Here is a 20,402-nt window from a genome sequence, read left to right on the forward strand (position 1 = left end):
TAGATTCCAAGCTGTAGCCCAGGTCTGAGGTACTTCACTGATCCTCACTTGCACTAGTGCTGTCTCTTTTCAAGGGACAGGTTGATTTTGACCCAAGAAGGTCCAGACCTGTTATCAACAGAAAGTGCCCTCTTCAATCTGGTTACATCACTGCAAAAATACTGTGGCATTGCAAAGGATAACTAAGCAGATAAAGTCGTAGCCCCATCCCATGTACCACTCTAATCTACTCCATGAATCAGAGAACCAGGACTATGAATATGGTTACAAAGGAATATTGTGGACAAAAACCTTTTTGGCCACTTTTACAGCATTTATCAATTCATCATCCTGGCCCTGAGGAAAGAAGATGGTTCTCTAATTCATTCATCCAACAATCAGAACAAAAACATGGTACTAAATGTTCATTTTGATGTTCCTTTAATATTTGAGAGTCATACATTTGGGAGTTCAGACCATAAGAGTAATTATCAGCATCAGTGAATCATACAAATAAAATGTTTTTTTCAATTAAAAGAACATTAAAAGGAAAAAAAACTTGCTTTATTTCTTACTCCAAAATAATGTCTTAGCAAATAACAAGGCAATAATACTGATATGCCATAATATTTTAATTCTGCCTAAGAACACAACTAAAACTATACTCATTTTGCCTACAACATTAAAAATAGGGTCCTGCAACTCCTCCTTGTGGCAAGTCAGATCCAACCTTGATCATACTTATCTATTTCACATTTCACAGAGACAAGTGTTTTCCAAGAGGATGTCAGTACAACCCATGGTCCTGCAGGTAACTTTGAACACAGTTACTCTTTCATTTCTATCCAAATATACAAAGTGAATATAATTGCTTATATCTTCTTAGGTCATACCATCAATCTAATTTCAGAATTTGAGGCACTAGGTGGCCACTAGGTGGCTCAGTGGGTTGAGAGCCAGGCCTAGAGACCAGAAGTTCTGGGTTCAAATTTTACCTCAGATGCTTCCTTACAGTGTGAATCTGGGTAAGTCACTCTCCATTGCCTAGCCTTTACCCCTCTTTTGCCTTGGAACCAATACACATTATTGATTCTAAGACAGAAGGTAAGGGTTAAAAAAAAAAAGAACTTAAGTCATTGATTTGAATTTAAATAAAAACAAAAACAAGTGAAAGCCACTTTTTCTCTCTACAGTAGCTACCAGAGAAAAGAAATTATATCAGTTAGAAGGGGAGAAAAAAAGTGACTCTAACCAAAGGAACAAATCATTGACATCAAGGCCCAGATGTTCTTCACTCTAGGTAGACTGATTTTTTTTTCTTTAAATGCCTCAAAAAGGTATTGGGTTTTTTCCCCTCTTTCAGTGTGCTGTATCTGGTCAGTCCTTGCATTTCCTTTGAGGACAATCAAGCTACCCCTGAGTTGCTATGCCAATGTGTGATACATTTAAGAAACCTTTACCTTTAGATGCCATTAAAGAGTTTAACAAGAAGCCAAGTACTTAACGAAGGCTCATTGCTTCCCTCCTTTTACTCTCTGAAGATTAATTTTAAACAGCATTGCTTTATAATGAAATGAAGTCCTCATAAAAGATGATCAATGATCCTTGTCTCTTATTTCCAAATTTAGTTTTAACTTTGATATGGCATTTATTTCCTATAGTTGTGATGCAAAGCTATTTGCCCAAGAAAAAGATGTTTATTTTGTGACAGAACATTATTAGCAGCTGCTTCCCATGGACATTCTGTTAATGCCATCAAACTAAGAGGTTGTAGAGTTACAGAGCTAAACTATATGACATTGACTGCAATCAAAAAGTCCAGTGAGAATCAAGGAATAAGGGGGTACCTGCATGCTGACAGAAGACACTGTGATGATTATCTTTTGAGTCTGGAACTATGGTATGAAGGTAACAAGATGAAGTTTAATGGGAAAAAAATCAAGTATTGCTCTTGAGCTCAAAATAATGCCTACCACTCTCCTCTGGTGCTGGGTTGGGAGAGAGCTTGGAACTTAAATGTAACAGAAAAAATTTTTAAATATTAAATAAAGAAATAAATTGTCAAGGAAATTGAAAATAAAAACATTACATGTGGATTATATTGGACATCTGAAAGAGCAAGTTTATATCAAGAAACCTCAAGCATTTTCTTTGATAAACTTGAGCCTGCAGGGTGATGTAGCTGTCAATAACACCAATGCAATGTTAGGAAACATAAACAGATTTATAAAGTGAAGATTTATGATTTATTGATTTCACCAGTGAGTCTGTATTGGAAGTTTTGTGTTCTATACTCAGCAATAAATTTTAAGAGGGACAAAGATAAACTAGTGAGTATCCAGAGGAGTCTGGTCAGCATAGTGAAGGGTCTAGAAATCATGCCATTTGAGAAAAGGTTGAAGAAACTTTGGAATCTCCAGCATGGAAATGAAAGTGTTTAAGGGGTATTTGAAGGGAGAGGCATTTGGCTTTAAATATTTGAAGAGCTACTGTATAGAAGAGAGATTAGATTTATTACTTAGCTCCACAACAAAGTTAGAAGCAATGGGTCTAAATTAGAGAGGCAGATTTTGATAAAGTAGAGGTACTTTCTAGAAATGATAGTTTCCTCAAAGTAGATTGGTCTGTCTTAAGGAGACATGAATTTCTTTTCACTTTAATCATTCGGATCAACAAACCATTTATTAATTATGTATTAATGCTAGATACCAAGGGTGATACACAGTTTATCTAAGACAACTCCTGACAATATGGAACTCAGAGTCAATTGGGGGGTGAAGTCTGGCATATAATTATAATAAAAAGTAAATGGATGATGACAACTAGGTTGTGCAGTGGATAGAGAGCTGGGCCTCAAGGCAGCAAGACTCATCTTCCTCAAGTTCAAACCTGACCCCAGAAACTAGCTGTATGATCCTGGGCAAGTCATGGTTTGCCTCAATCTCCTCATCTGTAAAATGATCTGGAGAAAGAAATTACAAACCATTCTAGTATCTTTGTCAGAAAAAACCCCAAAAGTAGTCATGCCAGAAATGGAAAACAACTAAACAATAACAAATGAGTTTAATAATTAAGGGAAGAGAAATAAGCAAAGATCACAACCAGGAGTCAGGCATGATTAGTAGCACTGCTCGAAGAAATAGTGGAGTCAAGAAGAGAAGTAAGTTTGTAACTTAGCTTTGCTTATGCTGTATTTGCAGTGCCAGCAGAACTCCTAGGTCATTAGGCAGTTGGATTGTGAATCTGATGACAAGAAAGGAAGCCAGGGAAGGAGACCCAGATTTGGAAGTTTTCTGCTCAAAGGTCATAGATGAAAATGTGAAAGTGAATACTATTGCCAGAGGAGATAATCTAAAGAGAGAAAAGAGCCAAGGACATGGCTTTGAAGCAAATTTACTTCAAGGTTGGAAAAGAAGATGATACAGAGGAAACAAAAAAAAAGTGATTAGACTGACAGATCTTTGTTTTCAGAATGAAAAAAAGAAATGAACCAATGAGGGGAGGAAGATTTATGAAGTTTTATTATAATTATTACTAATATATATGTTATATGAGGAAGATTATGAAGTGTTTAACATCCAGCACATTTCTAAGTGCTGGAAATATAAATATGAAATTTAGGTAGTGCCTATTTACAAAGAATTCATATAGTCAGGATAGACAATACAAAGAAAAGTTCAACTGTGGCAAAAGTTTGAGAGTTCTTAGAGAGTAGTGGGCGGTCAGATGGAAGGGCAAAAGTAGCTTACCAATAGCAAGGCCTATTGATCTTTCATTGTATCTGCATAATTTGTGGTTGATAACTACTTATTCAAGCAGTTTGGGCCACTATGTCTAACTAACAGCTGGACAGAGCCAGAACAATGCCAATTCACAACCACTGAAACGGGAGTATTTGACCCACAGAGTGGTACAGGTGATCTAGGATTATGGATAGGAGTGTTATATCCCTACAGTGTTATGGATAGGAGAGATAATTAACATCTGTCTGAGAGTGGAAAAGGGAAAGGGGCAATGGTGCAAAACTTGAGGATCAGAGTTCCCCAGTATACCTGCTCTGCAGGTCCTTTTATACCAGCTGAGATTTTATTGTAAAGAAGAAAAGCAAGAGGGATAAGTAGAGCTACTTTGTGGCAGAATCGTATAGTTATGGGGATTCTGGTTGTCTAGGTAACTATTTCTGTACACTTCTGTGTTTTTTTGAATCATCTGTAACCTTAGGAGAGTCTTCTTTTTAAAATCAGTACTGCAATTTCTTTTCCTTTTCTGCTGTATTGCTGACCTGGGAAATTTCTACCCTGGAAAACTAACACTATGGTTGTCTCCTCTCCTCATATGAACCCTCATCCCTTGAGTCACCATTTGATGAACCACATGTTTCATCTTATTTCCTCTTGACTCTCTTTGGATTCCACCTCTTTCTTTCTGCCTCTTGTATTGGTATGAGCTCTTCCATTTTGTTTTCCCAAAACTCACATGTGTGGTCTTCTTTCTTTAGAAGAAGAGATTCCGGAGGTAAAGGCTTAACTTCCTTGAAGTCATCTTTTGTAGAGGCAGCTAGGAGACACAGTGGATAGAGAGCTCTAGACCTGGTCAGGATGATCTGAGTTCAAATGTAATCTGAAACATTTATTAGCTGTGTGACCCTGTGTAAGTCACTTAACTTCTGCTTCAGTTTCCTCATTTGTAAAATAGTAATAGCATCTACTTCCCAAAGTTGTTGTGAGGATCAGATGAGAAAAAAAAAATTAAAGCTTGTCATATATTAGGCACTATATACATGCTAGTTATTATTATCTCAAATCCAGCCTCAGTCAAAACTTACTAGGCTATGACTCTGGGCAAGTCCCTTCACCTCTGACTGTCCCAGTACACATATCTATAAAATGTGGCTATTATCTATCCCCAGGGTTGTTTTGAGGATCAAATCAGAACATAAGGTGTTCGGCATAGTGCCTGGCACATAGCAAGCGCAGTGTCTATGTTAGCTCTTGTCATTCTGACTCTTTCTTTATTCTTAATGGCATGCCCAAATTGGAGGGTCCCAGCAGTCACCAGCTCTGGTTTTCTATTGCTTGGTATCAGGGAGATCTCAATTGTGAAATCAATGTCATTTCCCGACTTTCTTGAATTATTTTTAGTCTTGATTGATACTTAAATGCTTATGTGACAGGCACTTCTGACTAAGTGGCTGCTGGCTTAGTAACTGGTCTATTTAATCCAATCGGTTAAACTCTTTCCATAAGTTAACACAGCTCAGTTTCATCCGGGAGAACTGCTTAGTTCAGGCCTGAGTCATCGGCAATGAAGTCAATGCCGTATATAATAAGAGCTGCATCAGCCACTTGCGAGAATGAACTATGCCCCCTCTTCTGTTAGGCTTGCGTTAAGAAAAGAAGCCTGTCTTTCCAAGTCTTAGTAATGGATCCTCAGCATGAAAAGACATTAATAGCATTTAATAAACTACATTAAACATGAAAACATTTGCGATTACTCTTCAGACAAGGCATTCGGGATTTTGTGTTTGGGGGATAAAATGATTCATGAATTCACAGGGCCAATGCCATCACCTGTCACTAGGTGGCAGCATAGCAGCGCCATATAATTGGGCTGTAGCTTCTTTTTCAGATACTCTGTACTTAAAATCTAAAGATAGCCAATTCTTGTATGATGTTCAGTTATCTAAGATCCTTTTGTTATATAAAGTGCTTTTATTTCCATGCTGCCACTGAAGCATAACTTCATTTCATCGTAATGTAAAAAGTATTTTAAAATAGAGTCAATGGGATTCATTTTGGCCTGATAGATTTGTAATAAAGCTTAATGGCATTCTCCCTATCTCTTAGAGGGAACAAACTACTTGGCCATAGATGTTCTCTATCTGTAAAAATGACTGGTTTTCATTTGATTTTTTAATTCGAATCTGTACCTATTTCAAATGCATGATCACCAGAGATTGTTTTTCTTTTCCACAGTGCTATAATTCCTCTCTTTATTTCCAACTGATAGAACCTTGGATGAAAAAAAAATTCATTACAGGATTTATTTTTTATTCATTTATTCTTATGGTTTCTGATTGAACTTTGTCAGTGCTTGTTCTCTTTTGCTCCAGACTCCTCTATGCATTGTCAGGTTTTGGTATCTACATCGCATGATCGTATACATCGCATGGCTGGCACAACATTGGACAGCCTCTATTTTTTTAACCTCAAACTTAGGTATAAGAAAGATGAGCTGGGGTGAATTAGATTATAAAGATATGAACCTAAAGAAGAGAGGAGGATAGAAATCATTTGGATGGGATAGGAAGAAATCCTGAAGTAGTATGGGTTAAAGGAGATCAAGGAAAGAGGTGGACACGAGAAACAAGCATCCCTGGCTGAATTTTCCCCATTTAATATCTTAATCTCTTAAATACAAACAACTGCATTGCAACAGTCATACTAAATGGCCCCAGGTGACCCCCAGGAATTGGCTTTCCTTTGCCAATGCCTTTCCATAGGATTTCCCTCCCTTTCCTCCCCCCCCACCCCCACTCAACCCATTCCTTCCTGTCAAGGCCTCCTCTCCCTTGCTCCCAACCTCTTCCCATTACCTAGGGACAATTAAGGTAGGGTCTTTTTGTCCTCAGAGGAGGAGGAGAAAGAAGCCAGGACTGTAAACTTCAAAGCCTTCTTCTCCCTTCTCAGCACCACTGTCTTGGTTTCTTCATCAGCACCCTGAACTTCAGGCACTGTCTCTCATGAATTCTGCTCAATTTCTCTTCTTTGGATCTGCTTTTCTACCCAAAACCTTGACTGCCAGCTTCAAAGACCATAAGAGATACATCTCTCCTCTTAAGTTGCAGACCAAGCCAATTTTAGTCCTCTGTGTACCTAAAAACTATATTAATATCTTCTCACAACCTTTTCTACTGGATCTAAGGATGGGGGGAAGTGATAAGGGATTTCAAAAGGAGATCTTTAGCCTCTATAAAAGTAAAAGGCCTGTTCCTGGGACCCGAGGAGGAAGAAGAGAAAAATGAAGGAGGAAAAGAAGAGGAAGAAGAAAACAAGAGGAAGAAGAAGGAGGAATGTCTGGGAAGTAACCCCAAAACTGAAAAGTATGAGGTGAGAGTAAAAATATGAGAATTGCCCTTCCTTGTTCCCCCCATACCTTGGAACAATGGTTCCCTTGTTTTCATTCATGCTCCACATATTTAGCATCCTCAGCCAAAAGTGCCCATACTCAGACCAAAGCTCCCATTTATCCCTTATCACCCCCTAGCTCATCCTGTTGGAATCTCTGGCCACAGCACTGGAGTTGCTAAGAAAAGTTTGGAGCTGGACCACTGACTTTTCCTGTTTTCCAAATCCTGCTCAGGAAACAGATTTATGTTCTTGACATCTTGAGCTTGAACTCTGGATACATTTCCACACAGTAATATTGTTTCAGAGTATGCAAATTCCCCCCCAATACTAGGAATTATACCTGTCAAGTTAGAAGGTGGATATATTTTACTCATAATGCATTTAAGGGAATAGGAGATAGGGTCTGGATCTAAGATTAAGTTATCAATGTTGATTGGCACTTCTCTGAAATTTATCATCTGAGAGTTTCATAGAACACTAAGAGGTTAAGTGATTTGCTCAAGGTCACAGGATTTGAATCCAGGACTCTGGCTCTAAGGCCAGCTATCAATCACGGCATGCATATAAAAACAAAGCAAAGAGAATAAACCCTTTCCTTGAGAATATTGATTCTATCTTTCAAATTCTTTCTTTTTAAAACAAAATTAAAAAAAATAGCAGAGCCCTATTAGTTGTAATACATTGAACTGCAAAGGGAAAATAGCTTGAGCAGAATAGTAGTTTGTGATAGAGGCCATGAGGTGTCTTCTCTGAGTCAAGTTTGACTTTGGAAAACTAGAGGCTTTTTGCATTGCATGGAATAGTAGAAGAGTCTAGCTGAATTTTATGATTACTTTACAACCAGTGCTGTGGCAGTAAAAAAGAAACCCATATACATCTTTATTGTTGCTGTTCACTTGTTTTCCACTCGTTGTGAACCCATTTGGGGTTTTCTTGGCAAAAATATTAAGAATAGTTTGCCATTTTCTTCTCCAGTTTGTGTTATAGAAGAAGAAACTGAGATAAACAAAGCGAAGTGACTTGTCCAGAGTCAAATGTCAAATAGCTTATAAGTGTCTGAGGATGTAGTTGAACTCTTGAAGATGAGTCTTCTTGACTTCAGGCTGCTAATATAGTAGTAGTAGTAGTAGTAGTAGTAGTAGTAGTAGTAGTAGTAGTAGTAGTAGTAGTAGTAGTAGTAGTAGTAGTAACCCTAAACCTACTACTACTTTTTAAATTACTTTTTTACTACTACTACTACTACTACTACTACTACTACTACTACTACTACTACTACTACTACTACTACTACTACTACCGCCACCACCACCACCACACACATATACACATAGATAGAAATAGATATATTGTTCATCTATAAAATGAGAATAAAATAAGAAGAATAGACTATGGTCCCTTCGAGCTTCATCATTCTCTGAACTGAGTAAATGTTTGAGTCCTTTGACTATCCAGATGCTAATTTGATAGATATTAGTGCACTACAATATATCTCCTGCTATATGGCAATAAAGCTTACACCAGTGGAGAACAATCAGGGGATCAGACCACCTTTGCCTCCCTTCTTTAAAAAAGGAAAAAGAGAAAAAAGAAAGGGCAGTGTTGGTGATAGTAGAAGGTTTGTGTCACAGAAGAGAAGTCTAGACCGTAGAGGGAAAAATCGTCTTCAACAGCAGGAAGTGTTAGCCTTTGTTTTCCTCCATTATACTTTCCTTTTTAAAACAAGGATGAGTGATGGTGGCTAACAGACTGAGATCAGGTATGGCACAGAAGGAAGGCTGAACACAAGTGAATAACAAGAAAAAAAAAACAATTTTCCTTTTAAAAGGTTACAGAGTTATCAAGTGTTTGAAAAGGAGCTACCTCAGATGAGCTAAGTGAACTCAGATGGGTATATTTATTTAATGTAAAAGGCTCTGCTTTCCATGCCAGCAAAGGACCTGATACTGATAAGGAATCTCTCTCTCTCCCTTTCCCTCTCCCTCTTCCTCTCCCTTTCCCTCCCTCCCTCCCTCCCTCCCTCCTCCCCCTCTCTCTCTCCCTCCCTCTTCCTCTCTTCCCTCTCCCTCTCCCTCTCCCTCTCCCTCTCTCTCTCTCATCTCTATTTATCTCTATCATGTCTATCAATCAATCTATCTATTGATTTATCTATCTATTCAGTCATTAATTAATGAAACAAGAATTTATTAAGTAGCTTTATCAAGTCACCACCAACTTAAATCTCTAATTGATTTAAGCAATGAGCAGATGATCTGGCTACATGAGCAGCAAACTGTGAAGGCTGAGCACTCATGAATAGAGTTAAGTATTGTAATCAAGTAAAACTTACACAAGTTAATATGATGCATTTAACTGGCTACATGATTGTTATTGTGCTGAATGGCAATGAGGCGTGTATAGGAAGCAGTTTGCATAAATGTCCCTAATTAGTATTACTTGTATGTGGCTAAAGTAAATTTTTACAGTTTTTCTGGTCCTTGTTAAGTCTCTAGTGTCCACAGTAAGTATCAGTGTCAACAATTTTTCTTAATACTATAAGTGGTTTAATACTCATTATATATACACAGACAGACAGTAATAATAATAAATTGTATAGCCCTTTTACATACATAATTGGCCTAAAATTCCCTTTTTACAGTCTTTCCTTATACTAGTTCCCATTACACATTCTATGCAAATTAGTCTATTTACTCTTATCCTAAATATATTCCCCATTTCTTTTGTCTTAATGTTTTTGTTCCCATGCCTGAATTGCTTTTCTTATTGACCCTTTCAGATCCAATGGACATGCTTCCTCTACCCCTACTGCTCATGATCTCTTCTATCAGCTCACTTTGTTCATACTTTCCATTTTTTGGTGATGCTTCATTTCATATCCTAGTGTTTTGGGGAGTTAAATGGGAGATGTGCAAGACTCCTTTTCCTGGTCATAGTTGGCCATGATTGCAAGCTTAGTACTTGGGCACTTTATTGATATCATTTAGCCATGCTTGCTGGTCAGTATTTGGGCACTGGAGTGATGATATTGCATCTGACCATGACTGACTCAGTGGTGAAGGGCCTCCCCTTTGAGATGGTGGAGTAACCCATACTGGCCCCCAAGTAGGAAGAACCAATGACTTAATGGACCTTTAAAAGGAAGTGTCTCTATTCCTGGATCTCTCTCGGGCTCTTTCACTAGGTTTCTCTTTAAGGATTTGTGATAGGGTTCATTACCACCCCACCCCTTCTCTGGACATATGTGGTAATTAGAGAAAGTGACTCAATAGGTCTTGGAGGAGGCAATGCAGAGCTTGGGTGAAAGGTAACAATGCTTATGCATCAATTCGAAGAATTGCTTTATGCTCTGATGAGATCTCATTCTCCATCTCCAGGGAGAATATAATATAGTCTGTATAAATTTAGTTACTGAATTCTAGTTTAGGTCTTTCTATCAATTTGCACTTGGATTTTATGTTTAGCATTTCATCTGTGAATTAGAGATAAATACCTGTTCCATACTTGGTTCATATTGTACATTGAGTACCATTTCACTTCCCTCATTGGAGAGACTCTAGACATGAGCCAAAAATCAAGTTTTAAATAAAAATCATTCCTAGGGAGACAAAATGGGCATACTCACTAAAGAATATAAGAATGGAGAGATCAGACTTCACCAGCACTGAACCCCATGTGTACAACATGTATAAATCCAGAGAAAAGGGACCCCTTAGAGGATAAAGGAGCATATTTAACTCCACCAAGCTTGGTACTATGTTTTAATGTTATAACAATAATGAATATATGTGTAGTATCCCCTTAGGCTCTGAGTTCTATGAGGACAGGGTCAATATCTGGTTTATTTTTGCATCTCTTCTAATATTCTTCACAGAATTTCACAGTTTAGAATGTTTGTTGAATTAAGTTTATTCATCTCATTTGATCACCACAACAAGCCTGGCAGACAATTATTGTATTATTCTCTCCATTTCATAGATGATGAAAACGGGTCCTAAAGGGAACTTGGTCAAGGTGGAACAGCTAAGAAATAAACATTCTGAATTGAAGTCCTTACCATTTGCTGTGGCCCCACCTCACTCACATGTTCAAAATTCCCCCATGTTTCTACCCTATCCTCTCAATATGCCTGAGGAACATCTTATCCAGCTACTTTGGAAGAATCCTGAATAATTAAGATGCTCACTGATACCTAGCCTCAGGTGTTCTGGATGCAAAAGGGATCAGATTGTGGGGCAAGAAGGTGACATGGCCTTCCTAAAAAGAGGACATGATCACCATGTTGCAAGATGGCATGGGAAAGGCCAGTGAACTCTTTATGTACGTGATCTGGGATATTTGGGATAGAAAAGGGAGTAGAGTTTGGAATTCACCAGTGAGATAAAGAACACAATCTATTCTCATACAGAGAAGAAAGAGGGAAGAGAACCAAATCAGGGACCAAAGGGAGAGCCTGGTCATGTGGGCAGGAGTGATGTGATTTGATCACAAATACAGAAAGGCTTCCTGGTTCCTCAGTATAAACATGGTATAAACATGTCTTCTCAACTTGAAATGCCTTTGATAGATAACAAAATGGGATCTTAAGTTGTATTGGCTAAAACTATAAGATTTAGTAGGAAGAAGGTGATATTGCACTATACCCTGCTTTGGTCAGACTACATGTGAAGTATTGTATCCAGTGAAGGGCATCATATTATATTTGCTTTTAAAAAAACTTTATTTACATAATTTGTTTCTACATCTTAATTTCTGAATATATTAACATTTTTCCTTTCTCAGCAGGCCAATTCTTATAACAAAGGAAAAGAAAAAGAGAAAGAAAATGTCTTCTGAGATATGTGTTGTTAAAAGCCTACATTATGTTCTCCAAAGATTTTCTCTCATGGCTCTGGCTTATTATTAGGAACATCAGACATCATTTGACAGTGAGAGTTTTGACTTGGATAAAAGATGTTTCTTATATAAATAAAACAGTATAATTTTTAAAATGAATAAAAGTTTTGAAAATAGCTTAGCAATTAAAGACAGACTCTCTTCAGTGAAATTTTCTAAAATGCTTCACCAGTATCACCTTGGATATCAACTTAGAGAGACAATGAGCATCCTTGGAATGAGTGCCTTTCCTTCTACTCATATGCTTCAGAATCTCTGCAGGAGGGAAATGCTCTGATGTCATGCCTTGCAGGGTCCAAGGACATAAACCTGCTCAGGGATTTTGGCAGTTTCCCTCCATAAGTTTTTGGCAGTTCACAGTGTTTCCCTTCCTTCATTTTGCTTCTATTAGATTTAAGCTTTCAGTTTGAAACAGCTAATAATACTTTCTGGAGAGTATGCTAATTATTATTCTTCAAGTGAATCCCCATTTTAAACTTCAAATGTTTAAGTCATTTTTTACTAGCCAGCGGTGAGTCTTTCATCCAAACTCACAAATATTGAATCATATTTGTTCATATAATGATATATTTCTGGTGCATATGGAGTTCTTGAAAGCAAATATTAAGATAATATGTCCTGTTTTTACCCTGTGGCTGATGACAATTCTAGTCATTATATTTAATCAACACTTTTTATTACTTTTCCACTATTAATGAAAGACATTACTATAGGGCAGTTCTCTCATCACTCAACTGTGATTTCTTGCTATACACAGAACTAAAGTTTTCTTGGATGGAAATATCTATTGCAGGCCAGTAGGCAAAACACTATTTGCTGATTATACCTCTAAAGCAAAACATGTAACCAACTAATCATTTTTCTTCTGCTGGGGCATTTTACCTTGCTCAATTTGAATTTCAGAACTTTTTTGATTAATGCGAAGGCAAAGTTTCCTTTTGCTACAGCTTGAGTGCTGTAGCCATTAACTCATATATCATGCTAAGAACTTATTAGTGTAATAATTCATATACTGCTAGAGAAAAGTTTTCAAAACACCCATTGCAGTCTTCAGATAGATTACTCTTCTATGATATCCTAATGCCTCTTTTAAATTGTTGTTTTGCATGTAATTGATCATGTCTAGGACTTCTACTCCAGTATTATTAATTAAAGGGAAGCAAGGAGGCTGCTTTGAATCAATCTATAAGAAGTGGGAATATAAGAGTTATTCCATATGCTAGTTAGTAATCTTGCCTTTTCTCTTAAGCATTAGATAGATAAAAATATTTTGTAAAATAATCTCCTTACTCATCCATTGTAAATGGCCAAATGACTTTTTAAAACTAGTATTCTTTTCCAATAAATGAAATGGAAAAGTACAGAAGCTTCTAGTTGGACAGATATATATATATATATATATATACACACACATATATGTGTATATATATATAATAAAATATATAATATTATATAAATAAATATTTATAATTAAATATATACATATTTATCTGCTCAACTAGAAGCTTCTGTACTAGAATGTGCTTATGACCCTCTTGAGTCATATGATCCTGCTCTTAGCCACTCATTATATGGATCAACAATGGACTTTGCAGACATTATTTCCATTTCAGAAATGATTCATAAGGTCCAAAGTCTCTCCACCCTTCCACTCACCGACAACTATACATAGCTGTTAAAAATAAATCCTCTACAAGGTGTGACTACTCTATATTTGACTGAATGATTCAGCATCCTCATGGAAACAAATCCGTTGGTGTCAAGCTGCCCACTAAAAGACCTAAACTAATTTTCCTGTTACAAGTGGGGAGTTCATAAGGGGAAAAAATGCCACCTGGTACTTCTGTTCTGTTTAAATTGACAATTCACTACTTCATAGGATTCCTTACTGAATGACAACTCTTTAGTAAAGGATAGTGGGAAAAAATTTCCTGAAGGCATCCACTAGGTGGCAGACAGTGACCATCTCTTAACTGCTATAGCCTTCACAAAACCTCCCATTCATAGAGTAAATAAAGGACTGCATTATTAATTTATACCACTGCATCCACTCTGCACCTAATATTTGTTTAACCAGCTGTTTCCTCTAATCCTCCTTAAACACTATTGATTGAAATCCTAAGTACATTTAGTCCACCCTTTTTCTTTATCTTTTTAACCCCAGAGAACATTTTGTTACCTCTAAATTACAGGCTCCCTTTTTAAGCACAAGACTAAGTATTATGGTTGTTAATGGCAGAGCCAGAATGTCTAAAAATTCATTAAAAGCAAGAGAAGAAGGATGTAATCTGAAAAGGATTCTTCTAGTTCACTTTTTATTTTGTTGGAATTTAAATTAGTTGACTATTTGAGCAATCAAAACATGTAGAACATGAGGTTCAAAAGTACTTGAAGAAAAAAAGGCAAGTCCAAGAAACTGAATTTTCAAAAGAAGAGAATCAGCTTCTATGTATGATTGTTAATTTTTTTTCCTCTGAAAGCTTATATGCAGGTCTACACCAAAATTCTAAAATTTTCAGTTTGTCAGGAAGTAGCAAACCCACCACACCCAATGGGCTAAAAGGCAGCACTACACTTTCCAAACTGTACTCAAAAGAACTGTTACCCATAAAGTGTCTTACTATATATTCAGAATATATTTATATTGGATGTGTTGCTAGCTCCCAAGGGAAAGGAAAGGAAATGAAACCACTAGGGATATAATGAAATGATTCTTCTCTGTGCAAGCCTCTCCAAAACTTCTGAATTAGACTGTCACTCAGTTGTCTGAGAGACAGGGGCTTGCTGCAAATAAATGGTTCACTTCATAAGGACATGCTGTAATTCTCTTCTTGTTTCTCAATAGAGAATTTTCAGCTATTAGGTGTCCACATTAGGAAGATGGAACTCCAGGCATATTTTTAGGAGATCAGTTAAAAAAGTGATATTTTTCAGAATCTAGACTCCTCTACTTCAATAACTTTGAAATTAGCAAAGGTAATTCAGTGGGAATTTTTGTCCAAATCCATGTCTTAACTAAAATAATATTAAAATGATGAAAACCTGAATTTCTGTGTTAAAGTATCCTGCAGCTTAGGATTTTTTAAAGATTTAATATTCCCTGGGTATATACACACTCAGCTTTTTGTTTCTTAGTTCACTGAAAGTGATGAAAAACCCTTTCTTTGTATATAAATTTTATCATGACTTGGAAGATAACTTGGCTTCCAAGGGCAGACTTGGGTTGTTAATTCAGTTTGATCACAGGGTCTACAGTAGAGTTGGAAAGGCAAGAAAAACTTAAAGGACTGAGCCAATGCCGAGAACTGGTTATAAAGATTAGAAGTTACATAATGAGTTATTCAGAGAAAGCCAATCCTATATTCATAACAGAACAATTAAAAACATAAAAACTTATTTCTTTACTGAAACTGTTTGAAATGAATGCTAATTGAGTACAGTGGAATCATCAAATGGAAATGGTTACCAGAAACTCCATCTGTAATGACTAAATACTGTTTTACACTGAGGACTGAATGCACAGGTTTTCTTTCTCAAGAACTGTTAGCTTCCAAGAAACCAGTCTGTTTGATTTTATGACATCACACTGGAACATGTATAAGCACACTTTCCACCCTGAAAACTCCCCAATGTGTTGGATAAATGAAAGTTCAACATTTTATTTTGACCAGCAACTATATTCCACCTAAGAGCTGTTGTTACATCCAAAGCCTAAAGAAATCATAATTTTTCCTTGGCAGTGAAAGTCACTTTACAAACTCTTAAAACGGCTTCAAGTGTGTGATTTAAAATAGAAGTATTTTTACAGAGTAAGTGGAAAAAGTGTATCTACCCGTTACCCACTTGTATTTGATATTTCATAAATGTCTGTATTCCACAGCGTCTACCTTCCCAATTCGCACTAGGAACCCTAGCCAACTAAAAGATGCCTTATCTCAAAGATTAAGCTGATTTAGGACTAGCACAATGTAAATCACGCAAGACCACCTTTTCCCTAAAACAAAACTCCTCAATTTGAACTGGTCACTCCCACTTTCATTCCTCAGCATTTCATTTAGTCTACACTATGCCTTTTCTCATTCCAGGTGCTGTAAATTCCTGTTGGAATCGAGTTGGAAAAGTCGCCACTTGGAAAAACCATGAATCTAGGAGATTTATAGTACCCAGGAGAAAGCCGGCAGAGTAAAGTATATAATTTTCACAGTGCTGACTGAACCTGTGGACTGCAATAAGATAGTTTATCTGTTAATATAGGATCCTTCAAAGTTTCATACTCCCAAATACTAAGCACAAAGATGCCATGTTCAACTGTCATTCCCAAATGAGTTAAGTTCAAAAGAAAAAAAAATTGTGTGTAAATTTAAAGGAAAAAAGAAAACCAATTTAGCTTCAGTATACGTTCTGAATTCTTGAAGGCAATCCATGAGGACCATCTGACAAGAGGGTAACAAATCCATCAAATCTAAAACTTTTACCTTGTCTTGAGCTCCAGAAGTTGAGATGCTCTCAAGTTCTGCTGAAGTTGAAAACGGGACGTAAAGTGAAGGCAGGGTTCTTCTTGCTCACCTTAAGACTGTGTGTGTGAATGTGTGTGTGTGTGTGTGTGTGTGTGTGTGTGTGTGTGTGTGTGAGTGAGTGAGTGTGAGTATGTCCAGAATGTCTCTTTGTGCCTTTGAATGGCAGAGGTCCTGATCCAGGGAAGAAGGAGCCACTTTCACCGAAGGCAAAAGAAAAGCAACGCGTCATAAGCAAAGTACGCCTCCAAGATCCCTTAATTATAGCCCAACGTGCACTCCATGCAAACTTCAGGGAGGGCGGGGGATGGGAGGGGGAAAGCACAGAGCTCTTCTTAGATGAGGTTCTTCTCAGTTCAGAGCAGGGTCCCCTGTCCTGCCTGCCCTTAGCTTCAGAAAAGGCAGCAGGAGAAGCAGCAAAAGCCACACACCCAAGAGCCCCCACCCACACCACACCTCCTTCTCTCACTCCATCCAATTTAAAACAAAGCTAAAGATATTGAAAGGAGGGGAGGGTCTGCAGCGAAATTAGCTCAAAAGCAGTAAAGTGTGTGCCAGGCTCCCTGGGGCAAGCTACTTGGGACCTGCTGCTGTAGAACTGCCCCCCTTAAAAGCAAGTCCAACAATGGGTGGGATATTTTCTCTTTCCCCTCCTTCTCCCCTCCCTCTCCTCTCCCAGTCAAAAACACCGCACAAAACAAACATCAGAAAGGAATTGGGCTTGAAAAGGTAAAGTAGAGAACAGATAACTACCAAAAAAAAAAGGTGAAAGCTTCAGAGTTGAGGGGCACATAGAACCAAACTCTGCCAGATGCAGCCCTTCTCTCTTGTTTTATTGAGCTCAGTCGTGGTATTTGCTTTAAATCTTCCTTAACAAACAAATAACACCAATTGTATTGCCTCGGATGACAGCACAGACAACCTGGATTTATTTATAGTGTGAGGAATGCGGGGGGGGGGGGGTAAGGTGGGGCTAGGTGGGTGGGGTTGGGGTTATGTATCTACGGCCCAGTATTAGAACCAGATGGACACACACAGACACCCACCCTTAAAATAAGTATAAAGAAGATGGTGGGACATAGAGGGAACACTCCTTCTGAGCAAACAGACATTTATTTATAACTAGAGAGAGAGTATATAGGTCCATTGATTCCCGCCTTAAGTAACCAAAGTTTTGGAGAGGAAAGGGCTTCATATTTCAATAACAGAGCCACCTTTGATGGAGACTAGGAGGGGAAGGGGCGGGGGGAGAAGAACACCACACCGCAGGAAGAAAACGGCAGTTGAATTAGCCCGGGAGGAGTGAGCTGGAGTGGGCACAGGACTGGCTACAGGCAAATAAACCCGAGTTGTCAATAGCTGGGGGAAGAAGCACAGCCCAAAGCAAACTGGTCTCGGGGAGCTTGAGGGAGTGCAGGAGCCTGTGGCTTGCAGAAGTGCCTGGAAATTGTCCAGAGTCGTTTCAACCGTCCCTCACACGCCACTTTTCGCCTCCACCACGCCCAGGAGGGGAAGGGGGAAAGAAGTGAGCCCGGTAGGTATCTTCCCATCCAAAGACATCTCCCTGTTCTGAGGGAGACCAAAGATGCTGCTCTAGAAGGACTGGGGTTTGTTCTGTGCAGGCGGCTGCAAGCGGCGCTATTGTCTTACGTATAGGGCGCCCAGCAGTAGCCAGAACTGCATATGGAGCAAGACCGGGATTAGGTGATGATACCAAGGAAATGGGAAAGGAGGCTTCCCGCCATTCCCAGAGACCGGCAGAAGTGACTGCTTCTCTAAATTTTCCCATCCTGTCCTGGGACCGCAAGGACAAACTTTTCGTGAATTAACTGTTACTACTTGGAAAAAGCTTAAGAAAGAAAATAAAACCCGCGCGCGCGCGCGCAGACACACACACACACACAATAGCTAAATTAACACAGTTCTAGTTGAGAGGAAGCAATTAAAAGTAAGTCAGAGCACTGGCGATTGCTGCGAAAGCAGGAATTCCTTCCTTCTATTCTCCTCATAATGAAGCAGGAAACAATTTTTTTTTTGGTTTGTTTTTAAACATAGCTGCGTGTCACCCCAAAATCACTCCATGGTGTTTGGAAATGGAGATTTCTACCCATATAGCTTTTAATCATTGGTAAATGATTTATTAAATTGGCTATTGAAGTTCGGAGTCGTGATATCTTTTCGATGTGTTTATAGTAAGTGTTAATATTAATAATAACAATTCTCAAGACTCGGGGAGATTTTTTTGGATCAAGAGTTAACTAATGTTCCATCGCTGAAATGAGGTGCCAAGAACAAATATCTCTCCTAACATGTAAGACTTGTTTCTACAACTTTTAACATAGCTTCTCATGACATTTGATGTGAAGCATAGCTTATATGTTAGAGTTCAAAAATTAGTTATAACTAGTGGAGGAGTTTTGATCTGGGCTCCAGAGGAGCCTAAGGGAAATCTTGCCCATCAGAAATGGGCTTTAAAACAAGGAATGAGGCCACCTGTCCATTGCATAATTTCTCTTTTTCATAACACCAAAACAAAGAGATGGACTCTGAAAAAAATCATGTCCGTATTTGTACTTCAAAAGCCTACAAATACTGAGATCTAGAATCAGAAGAGCTTGGTTCAAAAGAGTGTATGTCAGATAGACTGCTGAAATGTCATGATAGGATATAGGTAACTATTATTCAAAACTCACTGAGATAGTGGCTAAAAAAATAAAGGGAAAAAGGAGGTGTAAAGGCTGCCCAGGAAGCTTTTATTGTACTTAAGGTTTGTAGACCTCATAAGCAAATACATATCTCATTTATGGCAGGCAGTGTGGCAAGGTAGAGAGGACATTATGTCTAGAATTAAAAGACCTGGGTTCAGATCTTTCCTTTGACACTACTTGTGTGACTGTGGACTAGTTGTTAGACTTTTCTGGGCCTCTGCTTTCTGACCTGTTTAAAAAAAAGGGGTGTGATGGACTATGATCTATGATGTCTTTTAGAGTAGTCACCTTGAGAAGGAGTACATTTATTCCAGTAATGCTGTCTTTGCTCACACTGTCCTTAGTACACACACAATCTCGTCACTTTTTTAGTCAAAACACCCAAAGTTTTTTTTTTTTTTTTCAGATTTCAGGTCTAACAGTAACACCTAATCACAAGTTTCTGAGGCTAAAGCAAACTATTTAGCTCTGCAACTTGAGGGGGGAGGTCTTAAGTAAACATTGTTCAATTGCTCAGCTTTAGGTTTGCCTCAATTTTATCTGCTTTTCCTTAGGTCCATTTAATAGTTTTAACCACACCAGTTTTTGGCATATAATTGACAATTTAATTGACTTTCAGTCTCAACTGCATGAGTGAAGATCCCTATATGTATTTACTTTTAAGTTCACCTGAGAGTGCTTACTTTTATAGACTTAACATTTGATTTACTATTTAAGTTCTTTCTTTTTCATTATGTGGTTTAGAGTTTTATAGATTTCTTGTTTTATTTGTTGCATCAGGGCAGGGACATTGTAATTAAAATTGCTTAAAATAATGTGAAGTATTTATATTTCATTATATGTTTGAATACACATATATTTATGTGTGTTTGTATATTTGGTCCTGCAGTAATTCTCCAAGAACTCTAAAAGGTTTTTAAAATCAGAGGTGGTCAAATTAATCAGAAGCCTCTGGTGTCTGTTCAAAGAAAGATTGTATAACTGAATATTATATTTATAAAGACATTCTATAAGCATTCAAATTATTTCATTTTGAGAATTTTTATGTAAATATATATTAGAAAAGGCAGAAAACATGTTTCTATATTAAAATACATCAAGAAAATAGCATTTTGAGATATTACTTTTTAAAAATATTCTGTGCTTAGAATTCACATTTTAAATTCAAATATTTCAAACTT

At 37.7% G+C, this 20,402-nt stretch overlaps 1 protein-coding gene across 2 annotated transcripts in view; it reads right to left on the reverse strand.

Annotated features, from left to right (window-relative positions):
* HAPLN1 (hyaluronan and proteoglycan link protein 1) overlaps positions 1–17,112 on the reverse strand; it is an 89,880-nt gene extending 72,768 nt beyond the window's left edge. The window contains exon 1 of one of the 2 annotated variants that reach the window (XM_007487344.3): positions 16,475–17,112. The gene's annotated coding sequence lies outside the window, so the exon portion shown is untranslated. The remainder of the gene's footprint in view (positions 1–16,474) is intronic. The other variant, XM_056824615.1, reaches the window with a different exon arrangement.
* Between the last annotated feature and the right edge of the window lie 3,290 nt (positions 17,113–20,402).

This window comes from Monodelphis domestica, chromosome 3 (assembly GCF_027887165.1).
Source record: "Monodelphis domestica isolate mMonDom1 chromosome 3, mMonDom1.pri, whole genome shotgun sequence".
NCBI lineage: Eukaryota > Metazoa > Chordata > Mammalia > Didelphimorphia > Didelphidae > Monodelphis > Monodelphis domestica.